At 46.6% G+C, this 18,034-nt stretch overlaps 1 pseudogene; it reads left to right on the top strand.

Moving 5' to 3' along the window:
• The first annotated feature begins 14,991 nt into the window (after nt 1-14,991).
• Nucleotides 14,992-15,949, top strand: LOC114198511 (mitochondrial coenzyme A transporter SLC25A42 pseudogene; annotated as a pseudogene).
• The last annotated feature ends 2,085 nt before the right edge of the window (nt 15,950-18,034 follow it).

Raw genomic sequence — 18,034 nt, 5'->3', positions numbered from 1 at the left:
TGCCATAGGAGGGTTTTTACTGTTACTTTGCTTAACTCTTCTGTATTCATTTTCTCAATCACAAAGTGTATATTGATGCTGACCCTGTGCCAGGCATTGTGTTGCCCAATGAATACACAGCTGGGAACAGAACAGGCATGACCCCAGACCTCCTGGAGATTATACATTAGGCTGATTCTTTGTTGCTATACGATTCCTCAAATACTTCCTAAAATGTTTAGAAAAGGCTTAGGACTGTCAAAGATGCAGATGCTGCCGAAAATCACATCTCTAGCCCTGCAGAATTTAAGTTCTTATGAGGGAGACAAGACCTAGCACACCAAACAATACATGAGATTATACTGTCGAAAAAGGAAATGGATATAGATAGATTCAAGATTCCAGGGGAGATTCTCTGAAGAGATGAGGTTTGAAAAGTGCCTTGAACAAAAAATAATCTTGGCTAAGTGACGAGAAGAGAGGAGGTCATCCAGGGTGGAAATGACAGAGGACCACCTAAAAAGGTTGGGGAGAAGACAGCAAAGAGACAGGGTTATCTAGAAGGCAAGCTGACAAAAAAAAGAAAAAAAAAAAAAAGAAGGTGGGTGTTAAGTGCTCAGATAAGTTCTTGAGAATTGTTTTGACAGATAACATGAAGCTTTTCTTTTCCTGGAGTAAGGAGCTCTTGGATCCCCTTCTAGTCATGTTTATGCTGCAAAAATTATTTTTGAAAATGTATTTGGATTTTAAAGACAAAGAAATAAGAGGCAGGGAGAGAGGTGAGAACATTGTTGATTTGATTTAGGTGTGATGATACCTATCCAAGCATGTACCCAATGGGACTGGAAGAGATGAATCCAAGAGATAATATATAAATAAGCCTGTGCTACAGTCTGAATGAAAGGGCTAAGGGAATGATGAACAGGAATATAGGCCAGGGAATGTGGGAGGCGAGGGAGTGAAAGACAGACATGAATGGATAGCAAAAGAATCTTGGTTAACTTGGGGTTTATTGAATTTTATTTGGTGGTGGAACTTTTGCATGAAAATGTCCTGTGTTTGTTTAAAACCATGGGCCTGGGCGCCTGGGTGGCTCAGTTGGTTAAGCTACTGCCTTCGGCTCAGGTCATGATCCTGGAGTCCCGGGATCGAGTCCCACATCGGGCTCCCTGCTCAGCGGGGAGTCTGCTTCTCCCTCTGACCCTCTTCCCTCTCGTGCTCTCTATCTCTCATTCTCTCTCTCTCAAATAAATAAATAAAATCTTTAAAAAAAAAATAAAATAAAACCATGGGCCTGGTGCCTGGGTCAGAAGCCTAGCCTAGAAATCAGGAGGTCATTGGAGCAGGAGGGATGTGTAATTCTGAAAACAGATGAGCCCTATGGATGGAGGGGATGTAGAGACAAACCTAAACTTTCAGAAGCCAAAAAAAAAAAAAAAAAAAAAGTTAGCAGTAACTATCTACTAGAAATAAGAAAACAGAATAATTAGCCTTCAGATGATAAGAATGTCTATGCCATTGACATCAGGCATTTATTATGCTTACAAATTTCTTGGGAAAATGTAAATGCTAATTTAGAAAAGAAAAAAGCCCTCTTGATTCAGTTGCCCTCATTCTAATTTTGTGGTTTCTAGAGAGGTCAACACTATTGGCTTGGAAGAGGCAAGCTTCCAGAATTACCTGACAAATGCTAATGATTCGTGGGAAAATGGTAAACTCCCCATAAAGACAATGAGAAGATGGAAGCTGATTTATTTCCAGTAGCTTCATAAATCATAAGAAAACTTGAAAGATTTAATTAAGAACAGAAATGGCCCCCAGACGATTTGGTAAAGGTAGTTTTTTTTTTTTTTTTTTCCCAGATTCTTGTCACTGTTAGCTCAAGGCCCCCATGTTAAAAGCTTTAGTGACAGATAACAAGCTTTTATTTCCAAGACTCTTGCAAACGATTTGTGATCTTGTCATTGAGTATGTTCCATATATACCAACGTATTTGCCAGTGAACTCTCATGACCCCTCTTCCCAATCACACAGAAGATACCCACAAAAGTTTTTAAATTTTAAATTGCAATTTCACTTTTAAAAATACCAGAGAATGAAGGTATAATTGGAAAGACAGAATCCATGCAATAACTCCTGAATGCAGACACCAGTTCTGATACCCAGAACTTCTTAAAAAACCAAAACATGTCCCAAGTGTTAGTATTCAGTCTTAGTCTGGCTGCCTTGAGTGAAGCATATTTCAGTCCATACTATGTCCGCTTTCAGTCAGTTATTCCCAACCATTGTACTGCTAGTTCCTTATCTTTAAGTGTCTCTCTCACTAGGCAGTTTAGGAAGAAACAATACCTTACAGTTTTAAAGTCTCACTCCATCATCTTGGTCTGACAAGCTCTTACTTAGTTCCAAAGTCCTTTTCCTTCTGAAATCATTCATTCATTTGCTAAGAAGAAGAAGGAGGAGGAGGAAGAGGAGAAAAAGAAGGGGCACCCGGTTGGCTCAGTTGGTAACACATGTGACTCTTGATCTTGAGTTCGAGCCCCAAGTTGGGCATAGAGATTACTGAAGAAAAAATAAAATCATTCATTCATCCATTGCACAACCATCTAACGATAAGTGCTGGGTGGGTAGATATGAACAAGACAGAAGAGGTCCTTGATCTTACAGAGCTTACACCTGTGAGTGTGTATGTGTGCATGTGCGCGCGCGCGCACGTGTGCATGTGTGGGGGCGTGTGCGCGCGCGCACGTGTGCATGTGGGGGGGTGTGCGCGCGCGCACGTGTGCATGTGGGGGGGCGTGCGCGCGCGCGCACGTGTGCATGTGGGGGGTGTGCGCGCGCGCGCACGTGTGCATGTGTGGGGGCGTGCGCGCGCGCGCACGTGTGCATGTGTGGGGGGCGTGCGCGCGCGCGCACGTGTGCATGTGGGGGGGGTGTGCGCGCGCGCACGTGTGCATGTGTGGAGTGCATGTGCGCGCGCGCACGTGTGCATGTGTGGGGGGCCGGGATGTGGGAGGATTGGGGGGAAGAGACAAAGGAGCGTCCATGACAATTTCAAATACTGGTAAGTGCTGTGAAGAAGGAAATAAGGAGTGAGTTGCTAGAGGGTGAGGAGGGGACTTCTGAGCTCAGGTCTGCAAGAAAACAAGGAGCCATCCAAGGGGGTATCTGGGGAGAGTGAGTTCCACGCAGAACGTCTGAGGTGAGAGCAAGCTAGACACATACAGAAACAGAAGGAAGATTGAGACACACACAACAGTGTTAGTGTAACCTGCAGTCCCTACCATGGTGCACTATTGTGCCCTTCAGTTATTACAGTGTGGAGCCCAGAGGAAAGGGGACGGAGATGCAGAAGCTATGGGATCATGTTGGGTCTCATAGGTCTTTGTCAGGGACTGGGTTTCATTTTAAGCCTAACAGGAAGGCCCTGACGGGCTTCAGACAGTAGAACACGATTTGCTCTGTATTTTTTAAAACTCTACTTACGGCTGTGCAGAGAATGCACTGTAGGGTGGCAAGAACAGAAGCGGGGAGACCAGTGCAAGAGGACCCGGGGAAAGTGGATGGCAGCCTGAATTTGGGAGAAAACAGTGCGGTTGGAGGTGAACCGGCAGGTTTAAGATGCAATTCAGGGGAAGGGTTTGGCTGGACCAGCGGATGGACTGAAGGTGGGAGATGAAGGAAAGGGCCAATTCATGGATGATGCCTACGTTTTTGGCTTCAGCAGCTGGGAACACTATGAGGAACGGGAATTGTTTGGGAGAGTTGGAGCAGGAAACCAAGAGATCACCCCCAAATCTTTTCTTACTGGTTTTCTTACCTTAAATACACCTTGTTGCTGTGTGTGCCATGTTTTATTGTAAACTGTGTTTTAACAGATTTTTGAGTCCCTGGAAAGGGTCCTGTTTTATTCATATCCCAGATTCTACCAAAGTGTCTGGCACATAGTAGGTGCTCAAAATATGCTTATTCAATAATCCGTGAATTGAAGTAAAATGCTTCAAGTCCAATTGCTTGTCTCTTTGGAAGAACAGTGTTTGCGTAATTGAATATTTCCTTTTACTTTGACTTATGAACTATTTTATTCACACTGGAGAATGCACACCATATAATAAAAAAGAGCTATGACTGTGATTTAGATGTGCCATAATTAAAAGAAGCCCCTATTTATATGTAAAGCAGGTCATACTTTATGTAGAGAAGAAATCACATAAGTTGTTTATAAACAAGAAATCTTTGCAGTCCCTGCACGGCTTGGGTTAGTCCCTCTGAATTTAGTAGGGTTTCAATACATATTTATTTAATAAATGGAATCGAAAGTAACAGAGTATTTTACCGAAAAGCCTTCATTGGTCTATAAAAATTATATATGAGCAGAGTCCTTCAGAATAAACTATTAAAATCTTGGGAGGGTTTAAATTCGCTATCCTGGAAAAGGGAGCCATTTATATTTAAAGGCCAGAGTAAGGAATCAAACGGGCACTTTTCATGCGAATTGGCCCCTGGAGATTATACTCTCTGGGGCTGCTCAGCAGCTAGCTCAGTCCCGTGTCTGTTGCGTGTAACTTACTGTTTTTGTTGTAATGGCTTCCCTATATCTCCTACTTATAGGAAAATGAAATGTTTAAACCACAGAATCCCAGGTGGTTCAGCTGACAGGTATAAGAAGCAATGCAATACAGAAATAAAACATTGTCAGTTTTTGATTAATGGGAGGAGAAGTTTTGATATAGCGTGCAGGCTTGAGGTTTTTTTTCCTTTCCTAAGCCAGAATGTTCTATAAAACCTCCACTGACACAATCACTACCAAAAAGCATGGAGAAAAATCATTCTCTGGGTACAGTAAGGAATGCATTGGAAAAAATGCTGGTCTTGCTTCAGCAGAGCTAATATATAAGAAATTATAGAGACACAAGAGCTCAGATGGAGGAATGGGGCTGATGAGGACTCCGTGGTGGGTAGCTAGAAACTGAAGCCACTTCAAGGCTTGAATTCTGCATTTCTTGTCTAGCAGGACCTGGCCATTCTGTCACGGGGTGTCTGGGGGTGTGTGTGGAGGGCCACAGGAAAGGATGCCAAAAAAGGACAGCAACAACAATAAACGGAAGTATTACTTAACGGATTTTTTAGTAAGCAATCTCTGCGGCTAACACAACACCACAGGTTTGTATTTGTTGGCCCTAAGTCCACAGTCATCTCACGAGGCAGATTTGTTAACCCCACTTTTATTTTTTTTAATTGTTTTAAAAGATTTTATTTATTTGAGAAAGAGAACAGGAGTGGGGGGCCAAGGGGGCGAACAGAGAGAGAGGGAGAAGCAGACTCCCCGTTTAGCAGGGAACCTGATGCGGGGCTTCATCCCAGGCCCCTGGGATCATGACCTGAGCCAAAGGCAGACGCTTAATGACTGAGCCACCCAGGTGCCCCATGTTACCCCCACTTTTGGCAGAAGAAACGGCAATTCAAAAATGATAGAGAAACTTACTCAAAACAATATTTCCGGAAAGAAACAGGCCAGAATCCAAACCCAGCTACAGTGGATCTAAAACACCGTCCTGAACTAGGGAGGGATGCAGAAAGAGGTGACATCGGAGGGCCAAGGCATGAAGCAGAAGAGCCACATCTGTGACCAGGTCCTAGGGAGCAAACCTTGGTTTGCTTGGAGAACCTCCTTCTCTGCTAACCCAGAAAGTATACTGTACTGAGAATGAGTCCTTCATCTTGGAGAGAGTACTCACTGTCTCACTGTCTTTCGCAAATTTATTTAGTAAATGTAGCTTCTAAGTATAGTTTCAGTTCTTCTCAACTAATCCTTGCTATCTTCAAAACGCACCAAGCAACCCCCCATTTGGGGTATTATTGACGAAATGGACCTCAAATGAACTAACCCATCTCATCACGGTGGTCAGGGTTTGCATCCCAGAGGTGCAAACCGGGTAAGCAGAACGCCCCAAGAAGGTGTTACCTGAATAGGGACCTGAGTGTGCCCTGTGACAGAACAGGTGGAAATGTTCTTCAGTCTCCCCCCGAAACCCTTAAATGTCTGCCGCGTTTAGCAGTATGTATGCATGTTTGCACCATAAATAGTTTCAGTGGGGTTGCATTTTATAAATACATCTCTGGCCCATTTTCCAGGTGCTCTGCGATTGTAAGCTACGCGGACATCATGAGATTCAGCATTGATTGTAGTTCAACTGCCATACTTTCCTAAGCCCTTTCAGCTCTTAGGCTTTATGATCAAGAGTGACCAATTCTGTGTCCAGTAACTTTCTGGGTACACTGGGGTTGATGGTGAGCTCTTCTTAGAGGCACAATCCTGTTAGTCAATTTCAAAGATAAGAGAAAGAATGAAGAAAAACTCAATTCTTTGATAACAAGAATAAAATACAGGAGTTCATAGAAGGGAAGGAAGGAGTTGAAATTAGCAAGGAGAAAGGATTTGTAAAGCAGTGAAGATGCTCTTGTCTGTGACAGATGTGTAGGGGTGGGTGATGTCACCGGGATATCAACGCTTACTGATCAGCTACTATGTATCCAGCAACCTTCTGGACACCGCATGTAATTTCTCATAGGCAAATCTCACCCATGTTACAGATGATGACGTGGACATTGCAAGAGAATATATTACCTCGGCTAATGGTCATATGACAAATAAAAGGCACTCAAATATTCAAACTCAGATCTGAATATGTCAAGATTCTGTGCCATTCCCAGTATGCCAGAAGAGGGACCATTATTTCATGGCCGGGGTTATAACCCGGAGGTTCTCTCTGTTCTCGGGTATGCCAGACTTTGCAATGTGTCCTTTGCCGGGAAAGTCTTCTTCCTCCTTTTCCCTTGGTTAATGCCTAACTTGTCCTTCAAATTTCCGTTAAAAATCAGCTCATCAAGGAGTGAAGCATGGAAAAAGGGGGGAGAGTCAGAAGATCCCCCTAAACCTCCAAAGTGGATGACTCCCCCAGTCTCACAGCCACCTGCACCCTCACACCTGTATTAGAATTAGGCTTAGCTCAAAGTTCTGACCTTTGACTCCTTGGTCTTGGAGATCTGCCTCTTCTCTCACCCCTCAGCTTTCCATGTGAGGATGCAAAGGCCATGTGAAAAATGAGGCGGGGCAGAGAAGGCGGGCATCCCAGATCCGAGTTTTGCTACAGGCCTGTTTCACCTTGTCTGCCAGGGATTTCAACAGGAGGTTTGCGGGAAAGGTTTGGTGCCACGGTCTTGCTAAGTAGCTTCTTAGAACTACCTGTTCAGTTTTCCCATTTGGGGTGCAGAACGCTACCGTACCTCCTATGACCTAACTCTCTGGCATTCAGGAGTTAAAGCTGCAGGAAGGGGGCCTCCCAGAGCACAGCTCCGTTCCTTCTTCTCTGCTTACCCTTGGCTAGCCTCTGTCCATCCCTCTCACAGGACTTTGCTGAAATCAGCAACGAACACACACACCCACATTCTGAACATGTTCATTTCTCCCCAAGCTACAGGCTTACTTAGCATGTGGTCGGTTTTCAGAGGTATCTCAGGTTGAAAGTCACACTGCCTCTTTGGCCACAACTTTCCAGCCTGTGAACCTGTGTCTTTGCCACTTACCACCTAACGGGGAAGACGGTACCACATTTTTAGGTTAAGTCCCGGAACACAGTTGAGAGGGTGAAATTCTACATGAGATGTATGTTGGCGGGGGCGGGGGGGGGGGGTGAAGTACAATGGAAATCGATTAAACCAAGTTTTTTACCTCCAGTCTGTTATAAATTATTGGGAATCACTTCAGTTTAAAGTGCTTTGTGCGGGTGGCTCAGGCGGTTACGCGTCTGTCTTCGGCTCAGGTCACAATCCCTGGGTCCTGGGGTTAAGCCCCGCATCGGGCTCCCTGCTAGGCGGCGAGTCTCCTTCTCCCTTAGTGCTGCTCTCTCTCTCTCTCTCTCAAAAAAGTAAATAAAATCTTTAAAGAAAATAAACTGCTTTGTGCAATATAGTCCTCGAGAAGGATGAAAACCGCAATTCAGCATGTTTTTTCATGATTTTCCAACATTACATCTTATTATCAAAAGTCTCTCCATACATTGCCTGTATTTTCCCCAAACTGCCGTAGATTGCAAACACCTAGTTCTTTTCCTGCTAACAACTCACAGCAACCCCTGGCAGATGAGGCTGTGGAAGGTGTTCATTCCAGGCTGCTGCCCTAACTCCTGGGGTTCACAGCTCCAATCTGGGCTCTTCTGCAGTGGCCTCCCAAGCCCTCCACTTAACCTGTATCTGAAGCCTTGAGTTTAAAGCCAAATTAATTAAAACTCTTAACTTTTCACTCGGCTCTCGGAAGTGGCCTTGGGTCTTTATAAACATGTGTGTACATTTCTCTGCTATTCTAACGGAAAGTGACAACATCCTTGTATGTATGTGTCTATGCATTTGTTGACAAAAATGAATGAATCTCTCATCTCTTAGTTACAGTCTGGATGCCAAAGGAACAGACTTTATGATCCCACCTACTTCCTCTCCTACCAGACAACACAGGTTGACTTTTCCTTTTCGTGGGTGGGTAAGGAGGTAGATGGATAATTGACAGATGGAATTGATAGAATCATGGATGGGTGAGAAAGAGGGAGAGGCATGCGTGTGTGGCCGATCTGACAGACTTGAAATCTAGGTTTGGGTCATCCTGAATGAAAACCTATTTTGGTGCTCCTGAGGCTCCTGAGAATGTTCCTTCTCTCACTGCCCACTCTCTTTGAGCCATGTACTCTTGTCTGCTTTCTTTCCTTCACTTCAAAGCAGTAGGCAGCGGTAGCAGCTCCTCTGGAAACCTTGGCCTGCTGTTTCGTGGACTAATTTATCCTGTCTTCTGCTTTTGACCCCAGCTGCGTCCCCCACCTCGTGCGCTCTGACTCACTGGCCATAACAGCAGAGGCCCAGGGCATTCTGTGAAGCTTTCTTTCTTTCAGAAGGCCAGGCCGGGCTCCTGCGTTCACAGAGGGGGTGTCTCAGCTTTGGCGAGTGCTGCAGTTAGCAAACCACAAATACCAGCTGACCAACGAGGGTTCTGTGCAAAGCCTGCCCTATTCAGCCCTTCCCACCACCAAACGCATTCCATCACTGCAAAAAAGCCACCAAGCAAGGTCCTGATGCTTTTGAGCCTCTGGATTCCAAAGCCAGCAAAGGGAAAATATGCTGAACAACCAGCTAAGGTCCCTGACCCCAGAGCCAATTCCAGAACTCCATTCCTCCCAGGACTTGATGCTACATCAATTAAAGATTTATTCCTATTGACAAGCACCTTAGTGAGAACTAAATTAGATCAGTTTCTTCTTAACACGTAGCTGTTCTCATTGTCAGGGAAGCAAGAAATATTAAGACGGAGAGAGAAAAAAAGAACGACTGAGGGATAAAGGATACGTGAGGAAGAAAGCTGGAGAAGTCCTGGGTAAGGCTAAAATGGTGCCTGATCAGGGGATGTGGAAAATAGGAACCTAGACCACTTTAGTCTGGGTGCAAAGGCTCTAACCCTTGGAGAAGGTAAAGAGAGATAGAGAGAGAGAGAGAGAGAGAGGAGATGGTGTCCTTTCACTACCCATAAAGTGTGTGGGAGGGGCGGTTCAAAATCAAATAAACCTCATTTCTCATTTCTCGTTTTTTCTATTCAGGTTCTCCTTCCCACACTCCACTCAGGCCCCCGCGGCCCCTTCTGACATTCATCCGCCATCCCAGACATGTCACGTGCGTGTGCAACAGAGCAGACTTCTTTATGCCACCCCACCTCAGAAAGTTCCCTAAGCCCTTTTCCTGACTTCCTTCTCTCTCTCTGACTTATCGCCAACTAGCATGTTTTACACACTTTGCTAACATATAAACACACGTCCAACTGTTTTGTTTCCACTATAACTAGAGAAGGGCCTGGAGGGCTAGAGCAGACCCCCGCTCAGTACTTGCTGCCACTTTGCATGAATGAATGAACAAATGAGAGCCTGGCTACCCGTGGAGATGTTTCAAGATCTGACCTATTCTCTCTCCCTTCAGACACTGTGGTTTGACTTTTCTTTTTTATGTTCTATTTTATGTTCATCAGAGCAGAAGTCCACATCCTGGTCACCTATTGCTAAAACCAAAGGAGGGGTCACTTTCAGGAGAATCTCAAAGTTAAAACAAGCCACACCAAGTGAAGGGAAGTTGTATCTAATGTTTTTTTGTTTTGTTTTGTTTTTGTCTTAGTAGGCTCCATGCCCAGCGTGAAGCCCAATGCAGGGCTTGAACTCATAACCCTGAGATCAAGACCTGGGCTGAAGAGTCACTTGCTTGGAAGGCTGAGTGGCTCAGCTGGTTAAGCATCTGCCTTTGGCTCAGGTCATGACCCCAGAGTCCTGGGATCGAGTCCTGCATCAGGCTCCCTGCTCAACGGAGAGCCTGCTTTTCCCTCTGCCTCTGCTGCTCCCCCTGCTTGGGCTCACTCTCTCACTCTATCTGACAAATAAATAAATAAAATCTTAAAAAACAAAAAAGTCAGCTGCTTAACCAACTGAGCCACTGAGACGCCCCCTCCCCAATACTTCTTTAGTTTAAAGAAGAGCCTATTTTCCCGTGTGCAGCGTGTGCTCACGTGTAGGTGTGTTAAGCAAACCTGTAACTATAGCAGGAAGGCTGCTAAGAATAAATGTCCAGCTTTCCAAAATTTGGCTGTGAACCCAGTGCCAAGGAAGGTGGGTTAGACCACTTATACCATTCTTTTCACGGGAAAAGACATCCTCATTGGACTTGCCTAGAACACTAGAGATTTAAAATGTGTAACCCAAGGCCAATAAACCACAGATCATACTGGCAAAGACATGTTCTGACAAGTATACTGGGCAATTTGTGAACGGTTTGAAATCTAGGCAGAAGGTATGGCTAGCAGCTTGTGTCACCCAACGAGTAGTAAGAGCTTGAGCAATAGCAACTCTATTTTAAGAATGACAAAGGCCGGGGCGCCTGGGTGGCTCAGTCGTTAAGCGTCTGCCTTCAGCTCAGGTTATGATCCCAGGGTTCTGGGATCGAGTCCCACATCGGGCTCCCTGCTCGGCAGGAAGCCGGCTTCTCCCTCTCCCACTCCCCCTGCTTGTGTTCCTGCTCTCTCTCTCTCTCTCTCTGTGTGTGTCAAATAAATAAATAAAATATTAAAAAAAAAAAAGAATGACAGTCTCCAAGCCAATAAACACATCGGATATTGCCCTTGCACCCTTGTCCTGGAGGTGGAGGTACCCACACTGGGAATGAGCAGGCGCAGAACAAGAATCAGTAGTTTGACTGTGAGCTGACCTCCTTTCTCACTCCTTCCTGCAAATACAGTTTTACTTGACATAAATCAGATTGACCTATAAATCGTGTTCTCCCTCTTTATTATTTTCCACTCAATACTATCACTTTTAAGATGTACATAGTTGCTGTATGTAGCACCCTGATTATTGCTTCCTAATGCTAAATAGTAGGGCTTTGTGTGCACCCGTCTTATTTTACTTACTCTTCCCCCAGCGAAGGTTTCCTGCAGTTTCTCACTACCGCAAACAGTGATGCAAACAGGGATCCTTAGACATGCTGAAGAGCAAGAACAGGGTTGTGGGAGTGTTAGGGGGTACACATATCTAATCTCATTTGTACTGCCAGCTTTCTCTCCCCCAAGTTTCTACTGGTTTACCCTTTCTCCAGCAGAATATGAGAATTCCCCATTTCGTTCACCAGTACTTGCTATTTTCCTCATTACCAATCTCAGAAGCATAAAGGACTGTATCAGTCTTGTATGACCAATCTGAAGAGTATAAAGGATTAGATCATTACTGTTTTAATTTACACTTCTCTGATTATTAGCCAGTGTAAGAATCTCTGATACTTAAAAGCATTCAGGTTCCCCTGTTTGCGAATTGCCAATTCACATCTGTTCATTAGGTTCTACTACTTTGTTTTGTTTTAATTGCAGATCAACAGACATTTCTATTATGTCCTAGATAATAATCCTTGGCTTTTAATGTTGCAAATACAGTTCCCAGTTCCCAATTTGTAAGTTGTTTTGTTACCTTCACTGTCCTTTATTGCCAAAAATCTTTAATTTTGTTGTAGTCGTTATCCAATTATCCAACCCACTCTTTTTTTGAGATCTTAAAAAAACTTTTTTAATTATTTTATTTTTTTTTTAGAGAGAGAGAGAGCATGAGTGGCAAGGGGCAGAAGGAGAGGGAGAGAGGGAATCTTAAGCAGGCTCCATGTCCAGCATAGAGGCCAACATGGGGCTTGATCCCACAACCCTGAGATCATGACCTGATCTGAAATCAAGAGTTGGATGCTTAACCGAATGAGCCACCCAGGTGCTCCCCCCATTTTTTCTTTTTTTTTACATTTATACATTTACTTCATGGAAACATGTCTGCAACATATTGTTAAAGGAAAAACAATGAGTTCTAAATTAGCAGGTATACTATGATCCTACTTATATACAGTGATTCACAACATTAGTAACAAGTATGCCCCCTCATTGGTTTGAGTACAAAGTAAAGCCATATTTCTTTTACTGTTCAAATTATAATAACCCAGATCCTATTTTGCTCAATTTAACAGAAAATATCACTTTCTTTCTTGGCTCCCCTGTCCCAAGATCCCTCAATGTCAGTTTTTATGATCTTTTCATAGAACCAACTCTTGGTTTTGTTGATTTTTTTTCCTGTTTGTCTATTCTCTATTTCATTTATATCTGCTTTAATCTTATTTATTTTCTTCCTTCTGCTAACTTTGCTCAACCCACATTTGACTTCTAGGGCGTGTGCCTTAGTGTTCAGTCTAAAAAGTCACATTTTTTAAAGTTTAGCTTTCTAATTGGTGTAAACACCGATTTTTTTCTCACATAAAAAGCAAATTTCTTCAACATCAGCAACTAAAAAGTCCTTCCTTTCCCTGTGATTTGTGGTGCAATTTGTATTATTTAATCAGGAGTAGATTCTGAGTTCTTCCTTATATTTCACTGGCCCTCTTGAATTCATGAATTCTGTTATCCATTCATTAAACAGATACTTACTGAGCACCTGCTATGACTGAGACGTTATTTTATGTGCTGGAAAACAGACAAGTTTCCTGACTACCACAGAGCTTACCTTAGGGTAGGTAGGTAATGTAGAGCCTTCAAGGTCACTTAAAGAACTTTGGCATTTACTAAAATAACCATAACGGCCGGCACATATATTTTTGCACTGCTGTGCACCAGGCACTGTTCCAAAGGCATTATACATATTAATTTACCTGATCCTCTCAGCCACCCTGTGATAGACTTACTACTATTATTCCCCACCTTACCGATAAAGAAACCACAGCAAAAATGGCTTAAGTAACTTGCCTAAGGGCATACAACTGGAGGGAGACAAAGCCAGAATTCAAACCTGATCAGTCTGATTCTGGAGACTGTTCTCTAACACATTGCTCTCTACTGTCTCTACCTGGGATGGGAACCCACTGTGTGAATACCACGAATGATCCAGATACTAGGTTTACTTAGACTACTGTGTGGAAAGTAGGCTGTAGGTGGGCAAGAGTAGAAAAAGGAGACCTGGGGTGCCTGGGTGGCTCAGTCATTAAGCGGCTGCCTTTGTCTAGGGTCATGATCCCAGGGTCCTGGGATCGAGCCCCGCATCGGGCTCCCTGCTCCACGGGAAGCCTGCTTCTCCCTCTCCCACTCCCGCTGCTTGTGTTCCCTCTCTCGCTGTGTCTCTCTCTGTCAAATAAATAAATAAAATCTTTAAAAAAAATAAAGAAAGGAAAAGGAGACCGACCAGGGACTATATCAGTAGGCTCAAGAAGAGCTGATGGTGATCAGGACTAATTAGCAGCAATGGAGGAAGTAAGAGGAGTCACATTCTTGATTTGTTGACAACTGGGCAGTGGAGCATTGGAGAGAGAGAAGAGTCACTGACGATTTCAAGGTTTTTATTTTGAATGACTTGAAGGATGGAGTTGTCATTTACTAGATGGGGAAGACTGCCTGAAGAACAAATTAAGGGAAGAAAACTCCCTTAGCCTTTTAGATGCCATTATATAAAGGGATCAAGGGCGCCTGGGTGGCTCAGATGGTTAAGCGTCTGCCTTCGGCTCAGGTCATGATCCCACGGTCCTGGGATTGAGTCCCGCATCGGGCTCCCTGCTCCTTGGGAGCCTGCTTCTCCCTCTGCCTCTCTCTCTCTCCCCCTCTGTCTCTCATGAATAAATAAATAAAATCTTTAAAAAAAATAAAAAAAAATAAAGGGATCAAAAAGATCCCTTTTAGATGTCATCAGACACCGGGATTTGAATAGGCAGTTGTATATGTGAGTCTGGAATTCAGAGGCAAGATCCGTCTAAGACATATAAGTATGAGTAACATTGCCACATCGACTTAAAAGGCTAGAAGAAATCACCAAGGGAGAGGGAGTAGGAAGACAAAAAGTCCAAGGACTGATGTTAGCATATTCCAACATTAAGAAGGCACCGAGATGCAGAGGAAATGAAAAAAGATTAAGATGAACAGCCAGTGAAGGTGGTATAAAACCAGGGGGCTACAGTTTTAGAGAAGCTAAGTCAGTCGAGTGTTTGGAGGAGAAAGTAATCTTCTTTATCAAACAGGTGATGATTAGTACCACTGTTTGTTTTTGTAAACTCATGTCTCAGCAACAGTGCTACAAGATCTTATTAGTTATAATAATTTGTTTATTTCTTGTTGGCTTATGTAAGAACTCATAAATCTATAAAGAAGGACAATTTTGTGTCTTGTCCCCTTTTCCTATTAATATACTTCTGTGGTAGTCATCAGAAAGGCCCACCAGTAATTCCTATCTTCCCCTTTCCGGGTACATATTAGGATTTAACTCCCTGTCTCTCCTGTCGGCGGGTGGGGCCACGGGGCTCTTTCTGGCCAACTGAGTTTTGAGCCGAGTGACACGTACGACTTTGGAACCACAGCATTTAATTGTGGATGCCAGACCTGCCTGAGTTGTCATTTTCCCTTAGACCTAAAGACTGGCAATGTTTAAGATGATGGCTCTTCCCTCAGCCTGCCTCTCGGAGCGGTAATGAGCCCAATCTCTCTGCCAACCCATAAGGAGCATTTAGTAAGAGCAAGAAAGTCTTGTGGAGGCGTCCAGAGGCCTCGAGGCCTGTGTCACAGTGTGAAGGAGGGCGCGGCGCACCTGCCAGGAGGATGCCCAGGCCGTCCTGCCCTCACCTTTCCCATCCCACAGTGACCACAGGCAAGTTCTCAGCTCCCTCCCATCTGGAGATTAGGTCTAGGGGAGATCGAGGCCAGTGTTCTCGCCAAATCGGCCGTATCTCCCCCAGACCGACCCCAAATCCTCTTTCAAGTGTCTTCAAAACGATTTTCTGCCAAGAAGGCCCTCCAACTCCTCTACTCCATCCTACCGCCACGAGGGCTTTCTCAGCCAGGGGCGCGGGAGCTCGGGGTGCCCTGCCCCGCCCCCCAGCTGAGCGCGCACGCGGAGCCCCACTCCTCCCGGGCGCCCCCGCTGCGGAGACCGCGGCTTCGCGGACGGGTCAGAGCGGGGATGGCCGTGACCTCAAAGGAAATATACAGCAGCACCTTTCCTGTCTTCTGCCTCAACTCCCGAGAAGAGGGCCCGAAGACCCTTTACCAGGGATTCCCGCCCACCGTGCTGGGGATCAGGGCCGACGCCGGGCGGAGCTTCCTCCCCCGGGAGACGCTCAAGAGCCTGCCCACAGCCCGGCCCTTTGCCCGCGGGATATTTGAGGTCTGCGTGGGTCTCCGCCGGCAGTCTGCCTCTTACCCGCCGGCCGTGGTGCCGCGGCGCCTGCAGACCTCCGGGTCACCCGCCACCTGCGCGCCTCCATCGTGTGCCAGCGAGCGGGAGGAGGGCGCCGCGCGTGGCCCAGGAACTGCTTCAAGGGCCCGATCGCCGTGGGCATCAGCTTCACCATCTTGGACCTCATGCAGGCCCCTCTGCGGCACCTGCAGAGCTAGGGGCCCTGCGCGGGCCAGCCGCTATTGAGACAGGGAGCAGAGCTTCGACGTGCGCTGAACTACTGACCCCTTTTGTTTCTGAGCCGGGGGAGTGACGGTGGGCTTGGTTCCACCCTACGAGTCACGTTGGAGCACCTTGTAAAACAAGCTGGGGGGGCCTGTACTGGGTCCCAGAGGTCCATGAGTAAAACCAGCGGCCCTTGAAATGCAGCGGGACTGGTGAGCGGGGCTCCCACAGTCTCCCCATCCCTCCTCCCCAGGGCTGGCACTGCCTCCTGGAGGTGTTGCCCTAAATGTCCCGAGCTGGGAAATGCAGCGGGACTGGTGAGCGGGGCTCCCACAGTCTCCCCATCCCTCCTCCCCAGGGCTGGCACTGCCTCCTGGAGGTGTTGCCCTAAATGTCCCGAGCTGGGAGTGACCAGCACCGCTTCCTGGCGCTCTGTGACCTTGGACATGCTTCTAGTTCTAGTCAGCCTCTGCCCAGGGGGCTCAGAGCCAGACTTGGCCTGCCCCTATGCTCACGGGAAGGAGGGAGCTCCAGAGCGTATAGAGAAGCTGGCCTCCGGGGCCTGGTGAGCTGGGGACAGACTCATACTCAGTTGGAGCTCTAAATGTTGCCTCTTCCCAGTCCAGCCCCGCCCCCACCCCACCCCCACCACACCTGTCCCGCCTTTACCATTGCTTCCCAGAGGAGGGACGTGACTCCTCTATCACCAGAGCCTCCGGCTGGGGAACAGCCTTCTCCCAAGAGCATTATTCGGATCCGGGACTCCACGGCCAAAGTCAGGCCCCAGGAGTGCGTTCTCCCCTCTGTTGCCCAACTGCCAGTTTGTAATGGTCCCAAGAGGGCCACGCCTCCCCCAGGCTACAGGATTTGAGGAATCGCCATGGGTCTGGGTCTGAGTCATAACCTGGGGGCATCTGGCACATCCCTGGCTCCCCTCCTTGGCGGGCGCTTGGCCAAGACACGGGGCAATGTAGGGCCCACAGGGTTGTCTGATTTCCATGAACGGAGTGCTGGGAAGTAGCTAGCTGGTAGCCTTGATCTTCCTAAAGTGGGAGCCCCTGAGACAGAGTGTGGCATGGGGGCCGGAAGGAAGCTCGGAGGAATCGGAGGAGCGCACGGAGAAGTGCCCGGGGGCCTGCTGAGTTTCTTGATTTCTTTTGGTTTTGCTTTTCAAGCCGGCTGACCCTGACTCTAGTCAGGGTCTAGTCACAGTAAACCCTGACCAGCGCCATCTGGTTCCAGGCAGAGGGTGACCAGAGGGTCAGTGTTCACAGATGGCTCCACAGCCAGGATGTGTGAAAGGGTCGGTCTGAGAAGGCATGTTTGCCCCTCGCACATTCCCAGTCATGGCTTTCATTTCTCCCCTTTGTTCTGTCCCATTTCTGTTCTTGCCTTGGACCTGTGGGTGTGAAGACCCCTCTCTGTCCTTCCTTGCATGGGTCCAGCGGCCAGCCCCAGTCTCCGCCCCAGGGTCCCAGGCAGCCCGTGATGGCTGTCCTGTTGGGTGGGCTTCCCACCTCCTCTCCCGGCCTTGCCAGGCTGGACAAGAGAGGCAGGGACTGCTCACAGGGAGACAGGGTGGGGACCCAAGGGCCTCCCGGTGAGAGAAAAGTAGCAGGGGCTGGGGGTCCACTCCAGGCAGATGAGACCAAATGAATGGTTGGGCAGCACTCTATGCTGAGCTGCAGGCTGGGCAGCTCCAGGTCCTGGGGCCCCCGTGTTCCTCCCCAAGGTGGCTCGCAGCAGAGTGGGCCTGGGCCACACCCCGCACCCCCAGCCCCGCACACAGCTGGGCTGGTGCCCTCCAAGGTCACACCCCTCCCCACTGGTGTCCATCCTGATCTGGAGTTACCTTTTGATGTCATGAAGACATTTTGTTTATATATATATATATTTATTTATTTAATTCATTTATTTATTTTAGAGGGACTGGTTCTTTGTGCCAAGAGAGAATATTTAATAAAAATAAAAATGACCAAAAAAAAAAGAACTTTTTTTTTTTTTTAAGATTTTATTTATTTGTCAGAGAGAGGGAGAGAGAGCACATGAGCAGTGGAGAGGACCAGAGAGAGAGGGAG

The sequence above is a fragment of the Eumetopias jubatus genome, unplaced genomic scaffold, assembly GCF_037043125.1.
Source record: "Eumetopias jubatus isolate StellerSeaLion01/CBP00866 unplaced genomic scaffold, mEumJub1_p1.0 scaffold_2, whole genome shotgun sequence".
Classification (NCBI taxonomy): Eukaryota; Metazoa; Chordata; class Mammalia; order Carnivora; family Otariidae; genus Eumetopias; species Eumetopias jubatus.
This window is presented reverse-complemented; position numbering and strand designations above follow the sequence as displayed.